This window comes from Acipenser ruthenus, chromosome 47 (assembly GCF_902713425.1).
Source record: "Acipenser ruthenus chromosome 47, fAciRut3.2 maternal haplotype, whole genome shotgun sequence".
Taxonomy (NCBI): Eukaryota; Metazoa; Chordata; class Actinopteri; order Acipenseriformes; family Acipenseridae; genus Acipenser; species Acipenser ruthenus.
In genome coordinates, this window is record NC_081235.1 from 8,040,405 (window position 1) to 8,064,952 (window position 24,548).

General features: G+C 40.0%; 1 protein-coding gene across 2 annotated transcripts in view; it reads right to left on the bottom strand.

The window, feature by feature from the left end:
• LOC117966307 (receptor-type tyrosine-protein phosphatase S-like) overlaps positions 1-24,548 on the bottom strand; it is a 149,764-nt gene that overhangs the window by 119,297 nt on the left and 5,919 nt on the right. Inside the window, exon 2 of one of the 2 annotated variants that reach the window (XM_059014112.1) lies at positions 18,489-18,565. The exons of the other annotated variant lie outside the window; for it this stretch is intronic. The gene's annotated coding sequence lies outside the window, so the exon portion shown is untranslated. The remainder of the gene's footprint in view (positions 1-18,488; positions 18,566-24,548) is intronic. 2 annotated transcript variants of the gene reach the window in all.

A 24,548-nucleotide genomic window follows, 5' to 3' on the forward strand; every position in this document is an offset into this window, starting at 1 on the left:
ACCAGGTTAGTGAATGACACTACGGATTGAAAACAGATGAGGGTATCGGTGAGGGGGGTGCATTTGCCATCCCATCGGCAAGGCAGCGTGCTGAGAAGTAGGCTTGCCGTTTGTGACTTGTGAGTCGCTTTGCTTTCCATAAGGTGCTTTGCATTGAATAAAACGCACAGGCATTCCATTCCTGGTGAGATTTGCATTGTCAATTTGGGAACCTGTGCAGCTGCCCCGCCCCCAGACAAACACACACACACACACACACACACACACACACACACACAGCTGCCCCAGCTATACTGTACACAACAATATCAGCCAGCTGCAAATTACAGCAAATTATTGTTACCTTTCCCATTGTTAAACCATGATGTGCAACTCATTAGATTATTATTGATAATAATAATAATAATAATAATAATAATAATAATAATAATAATAATAATAATAATAATTGGCAGTCATGTTGGGATAAAGTGCTTTGCAATGGTTTTGAAAACTATATTCATACTCATCGGTATGCTTTTCTTGGGCTGCAGGAAATCCAAATTCAAACCACCATGAGTAAAATCTTTTACCAGCTCAGTTAATAGTTAACTGGGAAGCCACACCAAAGCATTCAGACCTTTCTTGAAGCTTTGCACTAAAATCCAAAATGTAGATTTTGAATCTGCTCCCTTTTTTGTTTGCAATGTTTACGTCACCATTTATTTACATCTCTCCTTTTTCTCGGCATATTCTCAGTACGTTTCAATTACACTCTCGACCCAGCACAGATCTCCTATTTGAGGGTCATCGTTTACAAAATATTGATTTAATGATCTGGGAAGAGCTGCTGGAGAGAGTGCCTGCATGGGGCTGCTGCTAGTTCTATTTTTATCTTTGAAATACTTCCTGACCTTTTAACAAAAGGAGATACTGACCACGTAAAAATAAGTTGGTCTAGCCCTGGTGGCTATTCAAAACACCAAGTAAAACATTCACTTTACTTTTGAAAATTTATTTTCTTTGTGCTGCTTATCCATGGCTGCCTAATTTAATCACTGCAATAAATCTTGAGCAATATGCTGGCTTACTGTCATGAGGCAAACCTTAAGCATGGAACATTTCGCTTGGGTATGGAAATGTGTTTTGTGACTGGAGCTTTTGTGACACATGATAAAAGGGCACTTGCAGGTTGACAAGAGCAATCCATAACTTTGTAATGAGCCGGATGGAAAGGGGGTTGTTGCTGTCGTCTCTTTTTACCTTCAGCAACTTCCGCAGTGGACTCCCCCTGCAGCAACCCATCTCGTACAGTAAAGAGATTGTCACTAACACCATCATTCCATACATCACACCTGTTGTGCATTTCCAATCTCTTATATCTACCTGCAGTTTGGAGTTATAATAAAAACATGTTTTTTTTTTTTATTTTAAAACATCCGGTACTACACTCTAGTTGCAAGCCATTATTTCAGATTGTTCCTGGTCATGTTAACTGGAGAGTGAAACTGTCTCCTCCCCTTCAGGGCACTGTCAGTAACCAACCAGCTGCTTGCCCTACTGACTGACATGCTTTTAGCCAGTAACGTGCTTTGACCCAGTAGACACTGCTGAGAGGAAATGACCTAGAAAGTGTAATAGATTCCCTGAGAATAAGGCATGGAAACTAAGAACTCTCTTTAAGCGAATGTAGTACCATATCATGTTAAAAACACTGTGTTCAAATTAATATACATGTTTGCTAAAACACTTTAAAAACTGCACCTTTGAGACCTATGTAGCTAAAGGAAGTGCAAACACAGGTAAGATTTATTATTACAAATAAAAATAAAAAAAAGATATTGTTTACAGTATTACTGCTGGCAGTATGTTTTTTCCCCTCCCTCCTGCTTTGTCATTCCCCAATCTTTCCCTCAGCACTAAACACAAGATTAACATCCGCTAGCCAGACCACTGGCTGGAAAAAAAGAGGGCTATCGAGGAGCTTGTCAAACACACAGCAAGCATGCAGGCAAAGGGGCTAGCAAGCTCCCTAGCCAGGCTCCCTGAACTGCAATGCATTAGCACTACTAATTGGAATTCCTAGAATTCTTTGTCTGACCCTTTGCTGGTTAGGTTAGGGTCGTTGGAATGCCTGGCAAAAAACCAGGGGCTGTAATACGACACCGGTGGCTTTCACAGCTTTTAACAGCTCGGAGATCCGAGGAGAAAAGATTCAGCCTCTTAAGATCTGAAACTCGCACACAGATGCTGTGTCCCTTATATTCGTTCATCGGCTTGAGTCACTGACTAGTACAAACCTAGAAAAGCACATGCAGATGTGAGAGCTGTACAGCAGTACAGGGGCTGGAGGACACAAAACTAGACACATCTGTTATAACTCTGTCAATAGGGAGATATAATGTGAATTCTGTTCTCCAGCAGAGCCCGTTGACACTGCACTGGTGAAACGCCAGGCATCCCCCCCCGAGTGCCAATTGCAAGGCACTTTATAAAGTCAGATCTTGCTGTCTTGCGCATCATGCCTGAAACTAACTTGGCACTGGGAGATGCAGCTTTTATATATTACAGGGATGCTTTAGCATGAACGAATCAGGAAGGAGAGGCCCGCTTACACAAACGTGTGCGAAAGGGTTTTCTGTGTTTGTCCAGATCCCAGGCATTTGAAAGTGAGTTGGTGGCATATGTTTTAACACTTAAGAGCATTGAAAAAAAATGTACGACAATTCATATTTTGTAACGGATACTAAAAACGTTAAGACTTTAGTTTAAGTATCCGTTATGTAGTGTAGTGATTATAAACATGTTAGTAATTATCCTAGTAACAATTATAGAATAAACTCAACTAAACTCTTACCAACTGTAAAAACCCACACACGTGGCATATCACTTTGTAAAAGCCGCACACACGAGTCTTTCATTAGCACCTTCAAAACACGGATAGTACATTTTTAAAACCGTATATGAACCTTGAAAATACCCCCCTAAGCCAGCTAGAAAAGGGCTATTAATTCGGCAGGCAGATGCCTCTTGGACGTTTCTTAGACAGGAAGCTATCTTGTTGAAACGGCTCCGGGCAGTTCCAGAGTGAACGTGCTACGTGTCTCGCTGTGCGGCCGGGGGCTGGGTACCCACATGTCTATAAACCCAAGAGGGAAATCAATAACAAACGTACCTGCTGTACTGAGCAGTAACCGCTAAGGATCAAAATCTATGACATCGGAAAGGTTTGCCATTATTGTGATGAATACTTATGAGCCTTTAAAGGAGTAATAACAAGCAAAGCTTCAACCTAGCTAGCGGATTGCAATATCCTTCTATTTTATGCTATTTATATTTGGAGCATTGCAATACTGTGCACCAGTGTGTTTACATGTAAACCTTCAAACTTATTAGTTTATTTCCCAAAGTAATATTAGTAATCAGTTACTCTTAGATGTGAGTGATATTAACCAGACTGTTAAAAAACAAAGTGACATTATCAGGACCTTGTCCCCATGAGTTCCCATTATATCAAGGCCGGGACATTTTAATGTGGTGATATTAAGTGGATGGTTAACAGGAGCGATACTAAGCAGGTTTTACTGTACGTCTCTTCCGTGTGAAAATGCCAGTTGTTGATAAAGGGGATACTGTACTATATCAATACCAGGAATGGCTTAGCCACCTTCTCAAATCTTTTTTTTCCTCTCCTGCCTGGTTCTCAGTAGTCAGTAATTGGCTCCAGAAATGTTTTTTTTTTTTTTCTCTCCGTCTTTAAGCGAAGCCCGCAGGCCCAAGAAGCCTCCAGGGGCACAGTTTCCACGACAACCAACCAGCAGGCTTACATGATTCTTCATTCTGACAGGCCACTTCGATTCTAGCCTGGCCAATCAAAACTGTTCACAGCTGCAAGCAGCGGACAAACAAGAGTCGATTTTGTGTTCTCTGGACTGTTTAAAAAAAATAAAAAATAAATTGGGGATTAGGAGAGGGGGAAATAAGGGATACAGCACTAGCAAACACAGCTTTCACTAGGAACCTTTCCAACACTTTTACCACAACATATAGAAGGAATATAGCTTTCCTATAAGGGATAGTTAGCTGTATATTTAGAATATGTTGCAAACTTATGCTTTTTACTGAATACATTAAAGAGTAATGCACTGCTGGCATTTAGGATTCTCCAGACAAGCTCATAGCCAGGTAAAGGCAGATTTGCCAACAAATGGTAATTACTCAATATCGGAACCCTGAGCCACTCAGAACGATGGCAGACACTCTGAAAGAGTAAAGGAAATGTAACAAAACAAATGCAATTCTATTTGAATCCACTTAAGTGGTCGCCTCGGCATTTTTCTCATGATTGTTAGAAAGCAGCTCAAGAGAAGTGCTGATCACAGTCTGTAAAACCAGTGGGACGGTGTATATACAGGTGTTTACTTTTAAAAAAAAAAAAGTGAATTGAAGACTGGAGTTTTTAAAAATATGCTTCTATGTGTTATATAAAAACTTCCCCACTTGCAGAATATTGTGGGACACGTGATTGTGATCCTTTGTGCCGTTCAGAATTCCCAGCGTACAGCACGGGGTTAAACAAACGATTTCTACACTGCGTTTCCTCTTTGTTGAAATGTGACCTCTTATTCCCTCAAATCCCTGCTCCTCTCTCCCTCTTCCGCTGCTGAATAAAACAAGGCTGCTCCCTGAACCAATTAAAATTTCAAGACCACTGGCATGAAAAAAAAAGCGATCCTCAGCTTTCCCTGTTAGCGTGCTGGGGATGTTCCTCTCTCTCTTCACACTACCTCTTGATAGTAAGGTCAGCAAAATTTTTTCAATATGAAATTAAAAGTAAAAGAGATAATCTTGACCTTGAAAGGGTAGGGGCAGCAGTCCCTGGCTGCTCTATTCTGCATCGTTTGTTAAATTTATGTCCTAATAAAAAGCCGCTCTCAGCGCCCACTCAAAGAGCCGTAATTGCAGCTTGATGAACGGACTGGAGGAGCACCGAAGCGTGAAGCAGGTGGGATTCGTCTCGACCGAGGGAAAATATTTTTTTATTTTTGCTTTTTAATGGAAACCAACTGATGCAGGGCTACAACCGACAGATGAGCTGTTAAACAGATACAGTTGTAAATACCTGTTGCTGCATTTCACACATGCAGTTTTATACGAAGCATACAGTGGGCCCGCATAACGGGGTGTTTCTCCTTAAAATGTCCAAGTAAAACGTTTGTAGCCAACAAAATAATTGTGCTTATATTATATTGAAAAATTACTAGATTTATATATTTTTTTAGCTATTCATTTTTTTTGCAGCGTTCTGTCCATACTGCTGGATCTACCTGTGTGGTATGAAAAAAAAACAAGCAAAAACAAATAAAAAACTAGTCAGGTCTACAGTAGAACGCAGAAACAGCTAAACCATGAAACCCAGACAACAGACAAACCACAAGAAATCAAAGTTTTCACTGCAGCTTCTCCTGAAAGGTGCCGCATTTTCCCTCCCAAACTGTAAACGATGATTTTAAGAAGGGAATAAGAACGTGTTCATGTTTGTATTATTATTATTATTATTATTACTCTTATTATCCGTTGGCGGAGGATTTGTGACATGAAACTGGAAGCCGAGTCTGACCTCTGCATCTTTGAACCTGAGGTCCAGAAAGCCGGGATCATCCCTTCTAATCTGCCCTCTCATTACAGCTCAGCTCCATGATAGCGGCCGGCCATCGGGTGCATTTCCACAGTGATGTGATCGCTAGCAGCTTTAGCGGCGCATTTAATAAAATACCGACGGAGTGTTAGAAAGCGGTACATCGTCACAATGTGGTACACGTACCAAAATATGACCCGTGTGATGTCAGAAAGTGATATGATGTCACATTGAAAGTGGTACCCTGATTTTGGTACAGGTTCAATCAATTGCGATCTGATGGGTGTTTTCCTATTGTCAAACAGAGGTACATTTACCATTAACTATACAATATTTTTTTGCAAACTTAAACTGGAATCAATTTCTCTAAAAAGAAAAAAAAACAATTCACGACGAACAAGACAAAATGAGTGTCTCGTTGAGCAGACACAGGTAATCTGACACAATATCCAAAACACACATACATTATGCCTGAAATCCATTCTGTGCCAACTGAGTTACATTACAAGTTACATGTCCAGCAATTAGCATGTAATAGGCGTCCCCGTGGTCTAATTATTATCTCATTTGTTTTTAATAAAGACCAGTGCAAAAGCTAAGCAAATGATTTTAGCTATATTTAAATGTACTGTGAAATATGGATTTAATAGCTGGTATTTATTAATTACCAACAGTCCTTTAATTACCTAAATGTGTTTCTATGTCTTAGTACGTTGTTAGCTCGCATTCCAACATGTGTATTGTTTGGTTAGAAAGCTTCTCTTGTATTTCTGTAAAACACCGATTAACATTGGAGAAGGCAGTAAAATAAGACACAGTAATTACGGAAACATAATTGGTGTTTAAAGAAATAAAAGATTTCCTTTAATTGACTAACACAGTGTGTCCTATTAAATGTTATTTAAATGTTAATTCTACATTTTAATTGGAATGTTATTTTTGTTCTCTCCGATTACAGAACAGTGTTAAATCTACTATATAAAACAGGTTTATCTGTCTGGTCCCATGTACCAGGATGGCGTTCAATAATTTGAGAGCGCTTTTGCTTTTCAATCACAACGGCCCGAAGTGGTTTCGACACTACACTCTAATTCAAGGGAGGACAAGCCTAGTCCTGGAGCCGCGGGGTCTTCTGGTTTGCGTTCCACCCGAGTTCTCAATTATTGAATTGAACCAATTATTGTTCTCAATGGGTCAACACAAAAAAAAAAAAGTCCAGGTCTTTCGCCATTGATGATTTAAAGATAGCCAGTAAACCTGCAGGATTGTGGCTCTCCAGGACCAGGGTTGGCCAGCCAAAAGTCTAATTCCTTCAGGGGGCTTGGAAAATCTATAACGACCCATAGGTTCAGCGTTAACCATCACTAATAATTTGAATACAGATCTACCAGCCAAACAAGCCCTCTGTTGAGAACATACAAGACTTTAAAAACTTGAATCAATTCCCTTATATATATTTTTTATTTCATCCAGGCAGCTGCTGTCTTGCCTATCGTGACTGAAACTCATTTCCAACAGGGAGATGCAGATTTAATATAGTAAAAAAAACATGCCAGTTGCTATCTAATAAACCCGTGGGGTGTGGCCCTTTTGCACAAAACTTGGTGTTACTGATCACCATTACTGTTAAAATCATCAAATCGATATAAATCATTTGTGATTATGAGCAACCTTCTGGTCATTCAAACTGTAAAAATTGACAATTTTCAGGCTCAACAAAATGGTTAACTTTATCTGTGCTAGCGGGGACCATGAAAGTCGTGCTGGTAGGAAAGGTTCATTTTGAAATCTAGAACGTCTGTGCTTAATCTACTGCAGAATTTCCTAGCAGAGGAGGCCTGACCTTCGTTTACCTCTGGTATGAGACAGAGAAAGGGACTCACAGAGATTTCACCGGGAGATGTCTGCCGCACTGGCGGATTAAACGAATCAAAAGATTAATCAGACTTAAAAACACCAAAGGCAGAGACAGCCCCTTAAAGACGTGTCTTAGACACAGCCATCTTTATTAGCATAGCATCACTTACAGGCTTCGAGAAATCTCCTGCCTACTGGAATAAAAAACAGTGTACGACACAGACAGCATTACCAGTAATAGCAACAACAACTACTGTACAGTGGTCCTTGTACTGTGCTACTGGCATACCATGGTACTAAACAGTATCTTTGAATTCCAATTTATATCTCCGTTACTGTGTAATGGTGTCCGCAATTATTCAGAGTGGTTCTGGTTCCTGGTACCACAGCACTGAGTTATCACAATGTTTCTCTATACCTCCCTTTACCAGGCTGTGAGCTTGCCTAGGGCTAACAGAATTCCTCATTTCATTCAAAGCACGTGACGATGCAACCTTCAAACTCTGTAACCCCCCCCCCCCCCCCCCCCCCCCGCTCTGTCTGTCTATGTAGAGTGAGTGGGGCTAGCAGAGTTGAGTTGAAGACCAAGGCAAACCTACTTTGTAAGAGTTTGAGGATCTCAATAAGAAGGGCAGCTGAAACACACTCACACATATTTATATCACTTAAAGGCTGCAAACACCATTAACTGAAATCCCTACTCTAAAAGGTTTTTACAGGCAAAGCAATGCAAGTGGAATTTGGCATTTTTGCGTATGTTCAGGACATTAATAAGGCTTAAACTCATTTTTCAAACAACAGTAATCATACGATACTTATCAGCATGCATCTGTCACTGAGCTCTAGCAAAGGATGTCGTATGAATATGAATTCTCTTTACAGTATACACATAATAATAAAAGTGACATACAGACAGACATCAGACTATATCGTCAGTATATCAATATGAAACATACCATTCTGTACATACAGGATTAGATATTTTATGCTGTAGCAGACACAGTAGTTTTTTTTCTTGGCTAATCTGTATTTTTCAGACCTCTTTTAGAGGTAAAGAAGGACTTACTTTGTTTCTGCCTGCATTTCACAATGCATACTTATATATATATATTATATATGAAGTAACAATAAAACAAATAGATTCATTCTACGATACATGCTTGTCCTCTCCTGAGCACCTGCTTATTTGTGCCTGATATAAATTCAGTCTGATTCAGATAAAGCTTTGATGGAAAGTGCTGTCCTCCAGCCCCAAAACCTAATACATCTGGCTCTACCTAACCATCTTCAAGGAATATAGGGCTCAAAATTTACTAAACTCTTCAACTGTTGCTAATGAAACTATCAGTAGTCCAGAACAGTTTCATGGGTTTTAAAACTTGAAATAACCCAAGTGTGAAAGCTTTGCGAGAGCCCATAATATCAAATGCAGTGAATCATCACCAATGTGGGGTTAAATCCAGTTTCACCGACCCCAATTAGCACCAATCAAAACATACTGCATCACAACATACCTGGCGTGCTACGGCTCAAATTCAGCTGTTGCTAAGAAGGAGAGCAGGAAGGAGCTACCTTCCAGGATCTCACCTGGTGCATCGAGCCAACGTCCTTAACCCGAGGGATTGCTCCCACCAGGGGGCAGGCAACACAATGAGGTCACCTCCTCAGGAACAATAGCAGGGGCGTGCTCAAAGTGGCAGGGAGGATCAGGGCTCTATTATCTACCCAGGGGGGCAATTTAATAAACAGTGTTTAAAGGGCAATACTGAGCTGTCTGCTTTGACAAAATAATAGGAGACTGCTGGAGAAACAGTTACTATCAGCGTGGGGGACCGAACAGGGGATTTGCAGACAGGTCTAAACATTTATAGCTTAATTACTGACTTTCTGGAGTCAAGGAAATACTAACCTGATGCTGTTTTAGTGCAAAAAGGAGACAATCACAAAAGACATTTAGGTTTTAAGGTAATACAGTACATGCTTGGGGGGACGAGGGACGAGGGACGGGGGGGGGCGGGGGGTGGACTGAATAAGACATTCCTAAAAAAGTCCCTCAAATTAAAACATATCACCTATTTGACGTCTATCAAAACACATAATATTAAAACAGTGTGCTAAATGCATTATGCAGATACAAGTTACTACGGTATTTCACAATGATACTGTATAAATGAGTCCCTAGGGCAGCCCTGTAGTTGACATCTGAACCCTGACCCCTCACCTCAGCACTCTTGAAACTGGAGAGGGGTAGCAAAGGCTCTTTCATATCCAATAATACAGAACAGAAATGCACTGTGTCCATGTACGAGCCAAATAAAAATCACTGACATTGCAAAGGACAGGGGCTTTAACCCTTCCATGAGGCTTTGTGATGCCTCTGTACATGCATTTTCATGTGCATATTTCAAAACAGATGCCAACTAAGTATTAAGATTGGGAGAAATTAATTATAGTGATATTATTGATAGTTTGTTTCTTAATGTATTGCCTTGAGATATCAAATATGAACAACCTGCCTATATTATTAGTTGCAATGGAGACAAGTGGTATGATTCAAGTGTGTTGCATAATATAATTCCTGCATTACTAGTTGGTGTAATATGGTCCTCATACCAATTCTTTGGATTTTCCAGTGCCATGGAAGCTTGGAACATACTGCTGTCCTTCTGTGCTGTTAATGCCTATAGTCCAGTGGTACACAACTGTGGCCCTTGAGATCCATTTCCAGTCCTGGTCTTTATTCCAAGCAGGTCCTAAATCAGTTCATTGCCATTTAACAGCTTCAATGAACTACATTAGAACATGCTTGGAGCAAAAGAAACAGGACTGGAATAGATCTCGAGGGCTGGAGTTGAGTACCACTGCTACAGTCCAAGACTAAGCAAGTAGTTAATGCTCATGTTATGCAAATGGTATTCATTCCCTACAATATATACAAGCTGCATTTCCCTGATGCTAGTTTCAGTCAGGATAGCAAGACAGCTGATCTGACTAACTTTGATATAAGTTGTCCTTACAAGCAGTACAGTGAGGTCGAGGCCATGAAAATATCATGACCTTTGCCCGTGCTGCAATCTACCCCCCACCCCCTTTCAAACAGGAACGCAATGCTGGACGATCAATATGTTCTGAAGGATCACCACTCCACACAATCGAGAGCATCTCACAGCCCGGCAATGAAACTGCCTGTGATTGCATTCGACCGAGCCTTAAAAAGATGTCATACATCAAGCGGCCAACAGATAAAACACGATCCCAGGCAAGCGAATCAGTGGAGAGCCTTTCACTGCCATACATCCATTTGTGTCAATATTCTAAACAAGGCTCTCTGTACTATCAAACGAAGCCCGCTATCTTTCATTAAACTGCCTGTCGCTGGCATGTAAATAACGGCTCTTTATCTCCGCCCCCTTCCCCCAAGCTCTGTACCGCAGCTCTCTATACACCCATACATGAGTTTTTATTACAGGATACAGTGGCAGTAGCAGCTGACATCGTCAGATAACACACTTAGTGAAATATCATTCATTTGTATATGGAAGCACCTGCCAACCAAACACCTGCCCTCTAGCAAAGCCAGTCAGAAATGTTATCTTGCCCAACGTGTAGTTATTATAGATGATATCAGAATGCAAAAGTGTGTGTGTCCAGAATTTCCTAAGGCTTTCCCATGGACATAGTCTCATCCAGCTTAACGTTGTAGTTGATCCTAAAAAGTAACAGCACCCCAATGGCTTACAAAAAAAGGTTAAAACATTTTAAAACAGGTTTAAATCCTACTGTAAAGTTTGAATATTTAGGAAACGAGTCACCAGTAGTTGTTCACAATGTTTGCCAGTGAATGCAGTGATTGATATTCTCCACATGAATGAATAGAGATAACAAATGTCTCGGTTTCCATTCATATTTCCCGATGTGGGACCCCCCCCGCCCCCCTTTTCCGGACAGCAGTCTATCTGATCCCAGGCACCCCCCAGAACTCTAAGGCACTGGCAGCTCACTCCACTGCCCTGAGAAAACTGTCTTCTTTCGGAGAGCAACAGGGATAATGCAGCCTCTGAATTATTAATTACCGGAGCTGCAGTGTTGGAATAAGTGAGAATTACATGTGGGAAGGCCATGCCAGTGGTTTTCAATGTTCTGTGGAGAAACGAAATCCTGCAGATTACACACAGGTTATCCGGCTTTCTCGACAGATTGGTCCAGGCATAATGTATAGTTACCCCCTCAAATGTGCTCTGTAATTAATAATAGTCTTTGTATAAATATTATACACGTGTTAGCTGCAATGCTCGAGGATGTACACCCTTGCTGTTTTTTATTTATTTAAACCATATTTCTTTCTGTATGCGATTATGATTTTATGACAAGGTCATTATAATTGTTTCAGAGGCCTTTCCCCTTTTTCAGTGTTTATTTTCAGACATTCTCCAGAGTTAATTGTAGATCGGCAACACTGGATGTTAATTAGGTTTTTATTTCTGCTGTTTGTGTTGCGTTGAGGAGTCCTGAGAAGAGCTCAAATCAAATGACAGCACAGGTGGGGAATCACAGTGCACAGAAAACAGTAAACTGAACCATGAATGGGGTTTAGTGAACCCAAAATAAACAGAAGTGTCCCAGGGCTCTTTCCTATACACAGCGGTTTCATTGTCGGTCAGTTAAAAAGCCTACAATCAGAAAGTCTAGCCGTGTTTCGCACCATTAAGATCTTCATAATCTCTTCTTAGGGAGTGTGCTGGGCTGTGTTTAGGTGCCTGTAATTTGGGTGTAATACCAAAGCGATACTCATCATGTTCCCCATTAATATTTAAGCATCCCTTCCCTCTGAAGATTGATGACCAGTCCCCTGGTAGAGAACATTGCGTTGTGGTGGAGCCCTTATCAATGAAAAGGTCCCCAGTACTTGAGACTGCTGGAGACTGAGTGTTGGTATAAAGGAGCAAAAACAAACACAGCATGTCTTGATTTTCAATGGTATATCAGATCATTCATGTATGAAGGTGGCATATTTCAAAAAGCCTTTTCCCCCAACCACTATAAAACAATCATCAGTTCAGGTATCGAACACGTCATCTAGAGGTATTGAAGCCTTGCAATGAATTGGCTTAAATGAAAAGTGTTGACCTAGTCTGAACAAGATCCGAATGCAAATCACAGCCCGTTGAAACCATCAAGGTGTTTATTAAAGAACTTATACTGATTGTGAGAGATTGTGCACATCCCCTATTCATCAACTCTAGATCTTTGATCGATACAATATAGCATCTATATACACTATAACACTTTGCAGTCTATTCCCACCTATCCCCTCCCATTTAAGACAGAATAATGCAGATTGCGTCTTTCAGCAGAAGCTATATCTACGGCACATAGATCTGGCCCCCTGTGCTTAGAACTCATCACTACAATTCCACACTTGAGAAAGCTCCTGTCACTCCAAATGCAACTGAGCCATTCTCATAGACAGCCTCACGCTAGTATATCAATAGGTCCATTAGTCTTGTTGTGCAAATGACTGAAAGCCGGCATTTTGTCTTCTGTTTTGTTGCTACAGTGCAATAGAAAGCATATATATATTACAGTCAATTCCCACCCATCTCCTCCCATTTAAAGCAGAATAACGCATATTGCGTCTCACAGCACCAGCTATATTTGATGCCTGAAGGTTGAAATAGAAAGAAATTGTAGATCATGACATCATTAAGTATTAATAGCAGTGCAGTAAATGACATCCCAGACACATTCATAGATTTAAATAGAAATAAGTGAATATAGGAGAATCAGGATCAGACTGGATTCTCATCAATCACTAGAAATACATGAAGAAAAGTAACTGATCAACTAAAGACTCCATTGCATTAATTAGTAAAAACAACATTAGTCTACCTAACAGGTTCTACTATGCTGCCATGTCTTCTTTTCTCTCTCTCTCTCTCTCTCTCTCTCTCTCTCTCTCTCGATGTACATTTATACCTATTTCCTAATGCATTTATAACCACAGTACATTCCATTTGGGATATACACTTCCTGGAAACACATACAACTGCTGTATGTTTTTTTTTGTACAAGGCTAGGCTAAATTACATTTTGTTAAATACTGTATTTTGAAACATTGCAGTAGTACAATTGAAATCTATATCTTTTCCCAGAAGGCTGGGGGGGGGGGGGGGGGGGGGGGGGGGAGAGACAGGACGACTAAATCCATATTTAATCATCCCTGCATGCACAACAATTGAACCACCAGCCTCAGATTGATCAGGCTGGACCAGCTCAAGTCCGGCGGACTATTCGGGTCTGGAATCCTATTGACAGCCCTGCACAGCTCAGCAATTATCATGAGCAGAAACCATACAGAAGAGCTACTGGACCAGTGAACCAACTCATTATCATCATACAAAACAATCCAACAGGGGCTTGAAATTCACACCAGCCCTGGAGCCCCCCCTTATTGAGGCAGGGCTTGACCAATCGGATCGATCACAGAACCCGAGTGTAGGTTTACTGACGGACAGCATGCTCGATCTTACACTATGCTAACACCACACTGTTGCATTGGCTGAGCTCGGGCTCTAGGGAAGACTGCCCCCTATTGAGCAATCAGTGCCACTTCTTCCACTGCCAGCAGCACCTGTCTCTTGGAGGTCTTGCTGATCTGACTGTGCGACTGAAGACACTGACATGCAATGCAGAACTTTATCTCCTAATTAAGGCAGGTTTTTTTTGCACGTCCGATTTGCTACTATTGGCAGCAGTGTCAGAGAGTCACTCAATATAAAGGCCACCCAAATATTCAGGCCATCGAACATTTCAAATCTCTATTAGATTGCTATAAAATTGCAACATGCTGTGAACTACCAACCCCTTTTTAAAGACATTTCTAAGAAAATGTGTATGCAACATGATGGATCCATGTAAAAAAAATGAAATCTAAAAAACACAACAGTTTGCATGAAAGAAAACTAAAATAAATAACATCTAGAATGATCAAACTGACTTTTAAAGAAAGACTGAAAACTGAAATCAGTGAAAGGCCCTTATATAGTCAAATATAATACTTTCACAATTTACTGTCAATTGGACTAACCGTGAATTCAATGAATTTGTGACTCAATGAGTTGTGCAATAACAAGCTGGCACTGTAGAAATATATGAAAAAAAAGGTACTGTGATTATTTGAGTCGACTGACTCAGGTTGCACACACCACCCTCCTCCAGGCATTTTCCAGTCAGCATGTTAAGATTTCCTTTCTTCCCAAGGGCTGTATCTGTCAATCGCAAGCCCATTTCTCAAGTCAAAATGCCATGTAGCTGTCAATAACCGGCAGAAAAAGCATTGCTGATTTAATGATTGCCTTGTTAGGGCCATTGCTGGTCAGTATTTCAGTGCTGTGAACGCATCGGGAATTGCACGCCTCCAATACTGCAGTCCTTATTAAAACTAACTAAAGGACACCAACACAAATCTATATTGAAAAGGGTCAAAAAGCATCTTATGATGAAGAGCAAGAATGAAACTAATTAAAAGGCCTTGATAAAATGAATACTACTTGTCTTGTATTAAATTCCCCCAGTTTTTTTTTTTTTTTTTTAAACACCTACCATAACACTGTCAATAAGGACCCCAATGGGCCACCAGAGTGCTTGGATGTATATCTTCTGGGGGTGATGCATTAGCACTGCTGAATGAACACCATGCCTTCTAATTCCTATAACATTCCCCTTGTAATGACATTCAGAGCGCACCGTGATATGTATCATATCTTGACATTACTCGCCTATTCTCCAGCAAAGTCTCTTCTCCACAATGGCCGCTAGAGCTACGGCTTTTGATCTTGTATTTTAATGTAGTCTTGGATACAGAACAGCGCCTTTCATAGTGGACCACCATCACAAAGCGCTTTACAATATACAGTAAAAAAAAACAATTGTGCATAATAAAAAGTGTCATATAGAATCATAAGATACAGTGAAACATCAGAAGTAGCAAAGACACAACAGCTAATAACAGGCTTAAAGATATCTGTTATCAAAAATCAGATCTGATGTCTTACCCATCTTGATTGAAACTGACAACAGGGAGTTTTTACACATATCCTTCAGTCCCTCATTTCCTTACAGAAAACCCATGGGGGAGAGAAAGTCACACAACAGTGTGTGTTAGGTTTTTCAAGACGGGTTTGAGCATAAACAGCATTATACCATTTTACTTCTCTCCTACACTGTTCTGTTTTTCTAAGAGACTGTACACATGTAATTACATGTCTGCTTGTGGTCCTTTATGAACATGCATTGCTACAGGAAAAAGAAGCCATGAATTAACAGCAGTTACGTGCCACTGCCTCGTTCAGTCGAAACGCAGCTCAGTCTCTGCTGGGAAAGGGATCCCGGCTTTGCTATAAACAAGCTCGTTCCCAAGACGCCTGCAGGCCAAGATCAGAATGGATGAAGAAGAAGAGCGGAGACTGGGTAATCAGTGCTAAACGAAGTCGAGGATCTCCCTGGAATACTTGTTTGAAACTTAGCGTCTTGAAATAGCTCCCTATAAACTGACACAGTCAGCAAACAAGTTTAAAGTTTAAAGTTCAAACTACTGATGACAACCCATACAGTACACCGGTTAAGGACTAACTGGGTCATTCCACTGCACTGTTTAGAATAAAAAGATTACTGAATGCCTGAGAAGTTATATCGGACTACGGAACAAGAGAGGCTAGCTGGAAAAGCACACCAGTATTGCACAAAGGATTAAATTAACAGGTTTTCAAAACTTTACTTCTGACAGAAAAACGTACAGCTCTGTCGGGCTCCTGCTTTGTTACTGAGTATTAAATGTGAGCCACATAGAATCAGAGATCATCCTTATCTATGTTTGCCATCATCCATTTCTTAATCTATTTTGGGGGTGGGGGCACAGCATTGCAATTGACAATCTTGGCATCCCAGGAATTTCAATAACCAGCATTCTCTTTCTGTAGCAAGCACAATGTAACTGAAAAGTTATACACATTAAAAACACCCTTACTAAATTATTTTCAATGGAAATCCGATGGCAATACAATGGTTAGGTAGTAAGCGGCATGCAAAACCAGGGCAGCAACCACGGGTATCCACCGGTATAGGAGTACCACGGTGGCAACAATTTGATTTAGTGACAATACTCAGGGCATCACAGAAGCCTGAACCCTTATCCATTGGTAATCCATTGTGCTTGACATGGTTACTGTTTCAGCACCAATGTGCTACAGTATGCGGTTCCACTGTGTTGCAATAGCTCACCTGGCAATGGTTTTGCTAAAGATTCTTCAGGGCTATGCACGGGCATTGTAATGGGTATCCTGATTATACTTCCCGAGAAACTGTGAATGCATATATCGTCATTAAGCAGGAGAAGTCACTATAGATATCATTGTTGTTTGCTTTGTGCAACAGACAAATATGGGGGAATAAAACACTGGAGGTCAGGAGGCTGTAGCATGGTGAGGCATGAAGTACCGTCGTTTTACCCAGAACCCGCTGTCCAAACGTAGAGCTAAGCGCTTTCTCTTCTCACAGTGAGAATGGACGGTGCTGCCTGGTAATTACTTCATTTGACCCCCAATGACAGTAATTACCTTTCGTTTTCATCAGCCGCCCCTCTTTATGTTTTTTCTCACTCTCGGCTTATTAAAAAAGACAAAACCAGCCCACTTACAGCCCTGTTACTGATGCTATAGAAAGTTAGAGAGCTTAGCTACTTCCGAATATATTCCATTTGCTTTGTTCCGAGGACAATTAGTATTCTAAAGCGTCATTCAAGCCCTTTTTCTCTGCACTTCAGGCTTCTATTTCCTTCTTAAACAATCGGAGATAAGTACTAATCAGTCATTCTCAGTGACTTCAGTATTTGTTCAAACGCATGTGTGTGAGGCCATCAATGATTTATAGGCTTTATAGGCCTGAAAGAGGTCTTCATCATTTTTGAGAATGAGCCAGCTATAGAAGACGCATACCAACAAGCTCTTTAATACAAATAAATGCAAATAGATTGCAAGCCAAGCGTTTTTATCTCTTCCACTGGTCTGGAGGTTTGAATGAACATGCGAGATGGGGCAGAGAAATGACATGCATTAATAGATAAAGCAGAGCTATAATTTGATTGAACTCCTCCCTCGTATTGACTTCACTATATATATATATATAAAAAAAAGGTACCGGGCAAAGCTACATTAACCAGCAATGAAGTGGTATTAGCTCTGACTGTAGACTGTCCTTCAGTAGAGGGTGAGGCTGACATTAATCTTGAAATGACTGAGAATTCACCCTGAACCCATTAGGACTAGGAGCATGTTGAGAGAGAGCGAGAGAGAGAGAGAGAGAGAGAGAGAGAGAGAGAGAGAGAGAGAGAGAGAGAGAGAGAGAGAGAGAGAGAGAGAGAGAGAGAGAGAGAGAGAGAGAGAGAGAATGGATGGGGCTTTCAAGATTGCTACTGTGTTGCTGTACCATTACATTTGAAATTCTGGGTTGTTGAATTTATATTAGGAGCCCAATTCCAATAATAAAAGAAGTGGGCTTGAATGTACATTATTTTACAACATTTTGAAAATGTGTATCTGTAGTTCAGCATTATTTGTGTAGTCTATGTTCGGCCTTTCTTTCAGGAATCCCTTTTTTTTTTAACACCCTGTTCACAGTATTCTTTCACTGGGGCCCAATTATAACAATATACTGAATATCCGGAGGGATGGCATGAATGATACAAGGTAAAAGTAAATCAATATAGCAACACAATCAATACATAATTCTTACATGTGTTCGTGTTCACCAACCAATGCCTGTGTAATTACATGTCATTTATATTGCAAGAGGTAGAGTAAATTATCTTCATAATAACTGTTACTTTAGACATTGAGAGAATATAGCCCTGATGGTAATTCGGATACAGACCATTAAAAGAATAAGGGCTCTAAAAGTAGCGCTATTTTTGTCCGGAAGAAAACATTTGCAATTCTAAAACCAATAAGAAACTACTCACAAGCCCCTTAATGAAATGTCCGAAGTGGAGGGTTTTTTTTTCTGATCTGGTCACTGTATTGGATGCATTTTTATCATCTGGAAAAAAATAAAAAAATAAAAAAATCACGCTTTTTATGTTTTGGAGTAATAATAATAATAATATATTTATTTATTTTTATATAGTGCCTTTCATAGTGGACCACCATCACAAAGTGCCTTACAGAGGTCGGCTGTGAACTGTGCATTATATGCAGAGTCACTTAGAATAGGATATTGATTTAACATCTCATCAGCAGGATGGAGCACAAGGAGGTTAAGTGACTTGCTCAGGGTCACACAGTGAGTCAGTCAGTGGCAGAGGTGGGATGTGAACCGGTGACCTTCTGGACTTTAACCACTGGACCACACTGCCTCCTGTAATCACCCCCATACTGGATCCCATTCACAAAACTTTGACTTGCACTTCAGAGCAAGAACCTTAAACTCCTGCCATGATGCTGGCTCAGATAGGAACCCATTACGGAAGTAAGCTTGAAGTGTAACTGCATGTTTCATTTAGATGTAGCTTAGCATAACTGCCTGGTAAATGCAACAACATGAAATACAGTGAGCCACCATTAGTTCCAGGGCAGTAAACTGCAAAGGAGAAATGTTCATGTTACTAACTATTAAGGAACAACCCAGAAGCAAGGCAGGGAGTCATTAATTTACGTGTCAAGTTGTTTACTTGTACAAGGTTTTGAAACATTAACAGATTTCATTGCACTGGAGTTTTTAAATGGCTCAAGGTGTTCCTGATACAGGATACAACTAGCTGGTAGCTTTCTTTTTAAGAAGTTTTTTTTTTTTTTTTTTTAATAGCTATCCTGTGGTTACTGTGCGTGCTGAAATGTTTTACTTGACATAAGGGTCGTAAAAGCATAACTGAGACTCAGAAAGGGGGAGGTGTCTCTATTAACTGCACTGGGAATAGACAAGGCACAGCTGGCAAGGTGCAGCCGCAGACACAGCACTCCGGAAGTGAACCGGAGTTTAACAACAACATCAGCTCGATAGAACATGACTTTTCAAAGAACAAAACATTTGAGGGTTTCATTCTCAGTATTACTTCCTGTGCAGAAATACAGTCTGACTGACATCACTAAAACTTCCAATTGCACAAATAGACAAGGATGTCTACAGCTATGGCCAAAAGTTTTGCATCACCAAGACTTTTAGTATTGAGATACACACAGACACAAAAAAAATATATCAACATAATTTTGATGTTTTATGTAATCAAAGAAATTACAAAAGTCTACCGGAAGCCATAATAGTAGTACAGCATTTCATGGTAGATTTAGAAATCTAAATTAAATTCAATTCTCACTTTTTCTTTTGTGGAAAACCACAAAGTGGTATGCAATTCAATATGTTAATGTACCATTATTCAGCAGGTTTCATTCGACTTTATGAAGCAACATTTGTTAATTCTATAGGGTGATGCAAAACACTGGCCATAGCTGTAACTCCTATTAAAAACTGTCCATGCTGTCAACAATTAAAATGCTCCGTTTATTACTTTTAACAGCTTGAGGGATATGAAAAGGGCTGTCATTGTACACGTGTTTGAAAGTGAAACTTCATAATAATCTTGTGGTTATACAGAAATAGCCAGGCCAGAGAATTTCTTTAAGGTGTTGATAGTCAGTCTGGAGCACGCTTTCTAAACTCCACAGAATACACAGTCTAGATTGATAATGTAAGTTAGTAGTTATTCTGATAAGTATCCCTCCATTCACCCAGAGAATATAAAACAAGTAAAAAAAAAAAAAAAAAAAGAAGTCTTATAATCCCTGCCGTCAACAGGGTGTTGGAAAGAGAATTTGCAGAGAGAGGAGAATCAAAAAGGCAGGCAGTGGGTAAGGATTCCATTACACAGAGTAAACACTGCCAGGAAACTGGGCGGGGGGTGAGAGGGGGGGGGGGGGGTAACATGTCATTCTGTGAGCATGCATTTGTTACATATTAGAGTTTTTCAACTCTGACAGATTCGTTAACTGTACTGCAATGCTCTCACCTCTGTATTACCCCTGCAGACTAGGAGTAGACAACACTGGTGTCTCACAGTAGATACAAACACAGACGTTTCAAGACCATTCAGAGGTTTAGCAGATTTATGGTATAAAATATCATTTTGTGATATTGCTTGCCATCCTATAAAAAACGTCACCTTTTCAGGTAACTGTCTATGCAAGGCTTGTGCAATATTGTTGCACATATTTGTATTTAAATATGTAAGATGAACAGCACTAATAAAGTGCAATTTCAAAAAGAAATGTACGCTTTTTTTGTTTTTTATACCCATGTACTACAGTCCTTTATACATTAATAAGACAGAAAGGATTGGCAGCCAGTAGCCTAGTTTGAACTGCACCTCAGCTGTATTCCTTGTTATCTTTCCATGAAATCCCGAACGACAATCACATGCTTGGAGTGGCTGCACTCGTCAGCGTTTCAGAATCGGAATCGGACAGAATCATACATACAGGGCACTTCATGATTTTTTAAAAGGGAAGAAATAACAAGCCAGAAGGTGTGTGACCCACCCATGTACTTGGAAATCAATCTCTGTCTGTTGAAAGCATTTCGGCTTAAACTCTGGATGCCACATCAAAAGAAACTATGCATAATATCACTGGGATACAATTTTACAAACACTTGAGTGCTAGATCTTGAAGGAGCCTTATCAGAACCATTATGGATTTGGAATAAATATTGTACAGGGGTCCTGATACACTGGCTTGTACTGAGATGGAATGCTACTGCAATGTACAATGTGTTTTGGTGTATAACATTGTTATACCATACAGTAATATTGTACCACTGTGGCTGCCCTTGTGTTACCCTAGTACATTACACTGAAGGTAATATGCTATGGGTCACTGTCATCACGGGAGACTTCATATAAATCAGAACTTCGTATCTATTCAGAGAAGACTGTCAAATGAACATGAAGATAAGCAGTTTGCAGTGGCTAGCGCAGTATCTAAAGAATCAGTCCGCTATGCAGTACAATCGGTGCCTGAGTTAAAGACCTCATTACCATCTTCAAGAAAACTGTGAAAAAGCAGCTTTCATCTGGGGTCTTGATGTTTGCTCGAAACTGGGGGGATGGAGGGACGGGAGACAACCTTGCATTTGAAATTTTCTCTATGGCTGACAAAGTGACAGCAAAAATAAATAAACTTTAACAGACTCCATTAATTTAATTCAGGGGGCCGCGGCCTTTAGTAACTCAATTTGTGAGAGAAAAAAAAAAAGACTTGGAACAAAGCAGACATTCAGGTTGAGCTTGAAAAAAAAACTTTTATTTAAAAAACCGAGGGGAAAAAAAAACAGCACTCCTGAGTAAGGTAGCCTTCACATCCTGAAGATTTATGACAGTCCCGGCGCTTCCTACTGAAGTAGATTCAAAGATTTACCACTGTTGGCTGATTTCCATGTTTAATCCAGTTTCTTTCTTTTTTTACTGATTTGAACTGTAAAACCTGCATATGCTTTAAAAACATACCACTAGAATACTGAAAGATTGGCCTAACAAAACTTTTTTTTTGTGAAGGAGCGAATGCAGAGTAAAAACAGGATTGCCATAAGTCCTCCAGTATCCCACAATCCTTGTTAGTTCAACCTAAATATGAAAAAGGTCAAAAGTGACAATCACCTAGGAAACAGTTGATCTTTGCCCCCTTGGTCCCACCTGCTCTTTTAATATATATTTGTAGAGTAGGTGGGGCCAGCAGACTTGTTATATGATTTGAATTGAATGAGTTCAGTGCAGGCAGTTAGGATTCTCCAGACAAACCCAAAGCAAGCTCAGAGCCATGTAAATACATAGAATAAAATCCTCCACTAAGAATGATTGCACTCATCATAAAAAGGAACTGAAATGTAACGAATTAAAAAGACATTTGAACCCTACTATACTTTTTCCATTGTTTCACCAGCTATTTCTATTAAGTGCGCTCCCTGCTTACACAGACAAGTACACTCGCACACTCACACAGAGCCACTGTGGTTAATATAGGAAGCCATCCATTCATGAATCAATGAGAGGTAAAACAATTTAAAAAAATCCCATAATCAATGGCGCTGGACGAACAACAAATTCAACATGCAGAGGCGGAGAGTGGGAAAATGGTTCAATTTTAATTAAATTGTATCCACGGCTCCGAACTGTTCTCTTTCGCTAATAGCTACACTCTCTTTACTATGAGAATGCTGCCGGAGAGAGGGAACGGGGGGGGGTTCTGTGGTCACCAACACGATGCACTTAATATACAAGGGTGGAAATAAGACTCCCATGCATAGCAGTTTGATCCATTCCTGCTTTTACTACGAGTTTAATACAACAACACCCTCCGTCTATCTCTCTGTCTCTCGCTCTCTCACTCGCGGCGCCGTTATATATTCAAAAAGCTCAGCTTTTTCACTGTTCAAATAAATAATTTCAGATCTGTTTGCTGCGGCAGGGAACCTAAACGGATTATTGTTTGAGGGATCAATGTTGGGTATGAGTGTTTTATTATTACACCAGATGAAATGTACAAGACGGTCTCAAGGCTAGGACCCCTCCCCAATTCCATTTAAATGTGCAACGAATGGGCCTATAGCCACTGCTATGTAATTGCCAGGGACGAGGAGAGAAGACAGGTCTGGCAATTTTATTGTTCTGATAGGTATATGCGCTTATGTGTGGACATTAGGCCCAATGGTATTTGAGATAAGCGTCTGTGCTTGTATTTTAATAGAGTTTGGAATGATAAAATAAAGTGCAAATCCCATTAAAAGGTAGAACTGCAGCTTAGAGGCTTGGCTTGAACATCGTTCTTGAAGACAATTCCACCATCAGTCACAACAGTGGTACTGCATAGCAGAATGCCAATATATTGTGTACGATACACATATATATTATATATATATATATATATATATATATATATATATACACACACACACTATTGCAGTCTATCGTAGTGCCACTCGATTGCCATTGAAGATCATTTAATAAGGGTATGTATAGCAATGTGTTTTCCAGCAAAATAATTCTCATACAGGTAAGATCAGCACAAGGTATGAAAATAATGGTCAATATAGTAATCAATAAAAAGATAAGCAAAAAAAAAAAACATGAAATTAAAATGTCATTATGAATTCCAATCAATTTTTTTTTTCTTTAGCCATTAACGAACAAAGTGTGTCTAAAGTGAAACTGACTTGCAAAGATGAGCATCTTAGACTTCAAACATTCTTATCTTTTATTGAATGGAGGCTAATGTGTCTATCTGTCCAAGAGACTAAACTGAAGGAAACCTGCAGAACCTTTTAGCTGGGAGACTAAGAGGCGCTCTGACACAGCCCACTATAAAACACTAGCGCTGTGATGCAAGCAATAACAGCAGACGTGACCTTCAGGGGAGAGCAGGAGGCAAGCAAAGGCTGTCAAAGGGGACTATGAACTGGGAGGTAGATTGACTATCCTTGTCTATTTGGAAATCCAGTCTAAAAACAGATGCATGTGAAATGCATTATACATAGTACAGTACAAGGAATGGACAAAAAGCTGTTTTGGAGATGGAAGCCATCTGACCGGATACTTTAGTATCAGACTTCTGTCGGTTCTGCTGGCTTTTCCATCATGACCAAAACAGACTTGCAACAGGGAGATGCATCTTTTATATAGTGCAGTACACTGGTTTAAATAACACATTTCTCAGCCGTGTGTCCATTTACACAAAAGTGTGTGCTAGATACCCCTGGTATTTCCAATGTGGTTGTAGCTAGATAAATATTTCTATAAACTGTATTTGGCATAGACTTTTGTTCGCTACATATTGTAGCTCTCAAATGTTCTCAAATGTTAAAAGAATCACACGTCACAGCAAATATGTCTTTTCATTTCAAAACAATATATCTGGCGCCACACTAGGTTATAGAAAGTTTTCAGTTTGTCTGCCTTATTTGGATGAAGTTGTTAGACTTACACTTCCTATTGTACTGTAGGTCATTTCCCTCAGCAGTGTCTTGGGGATGGTGCTTG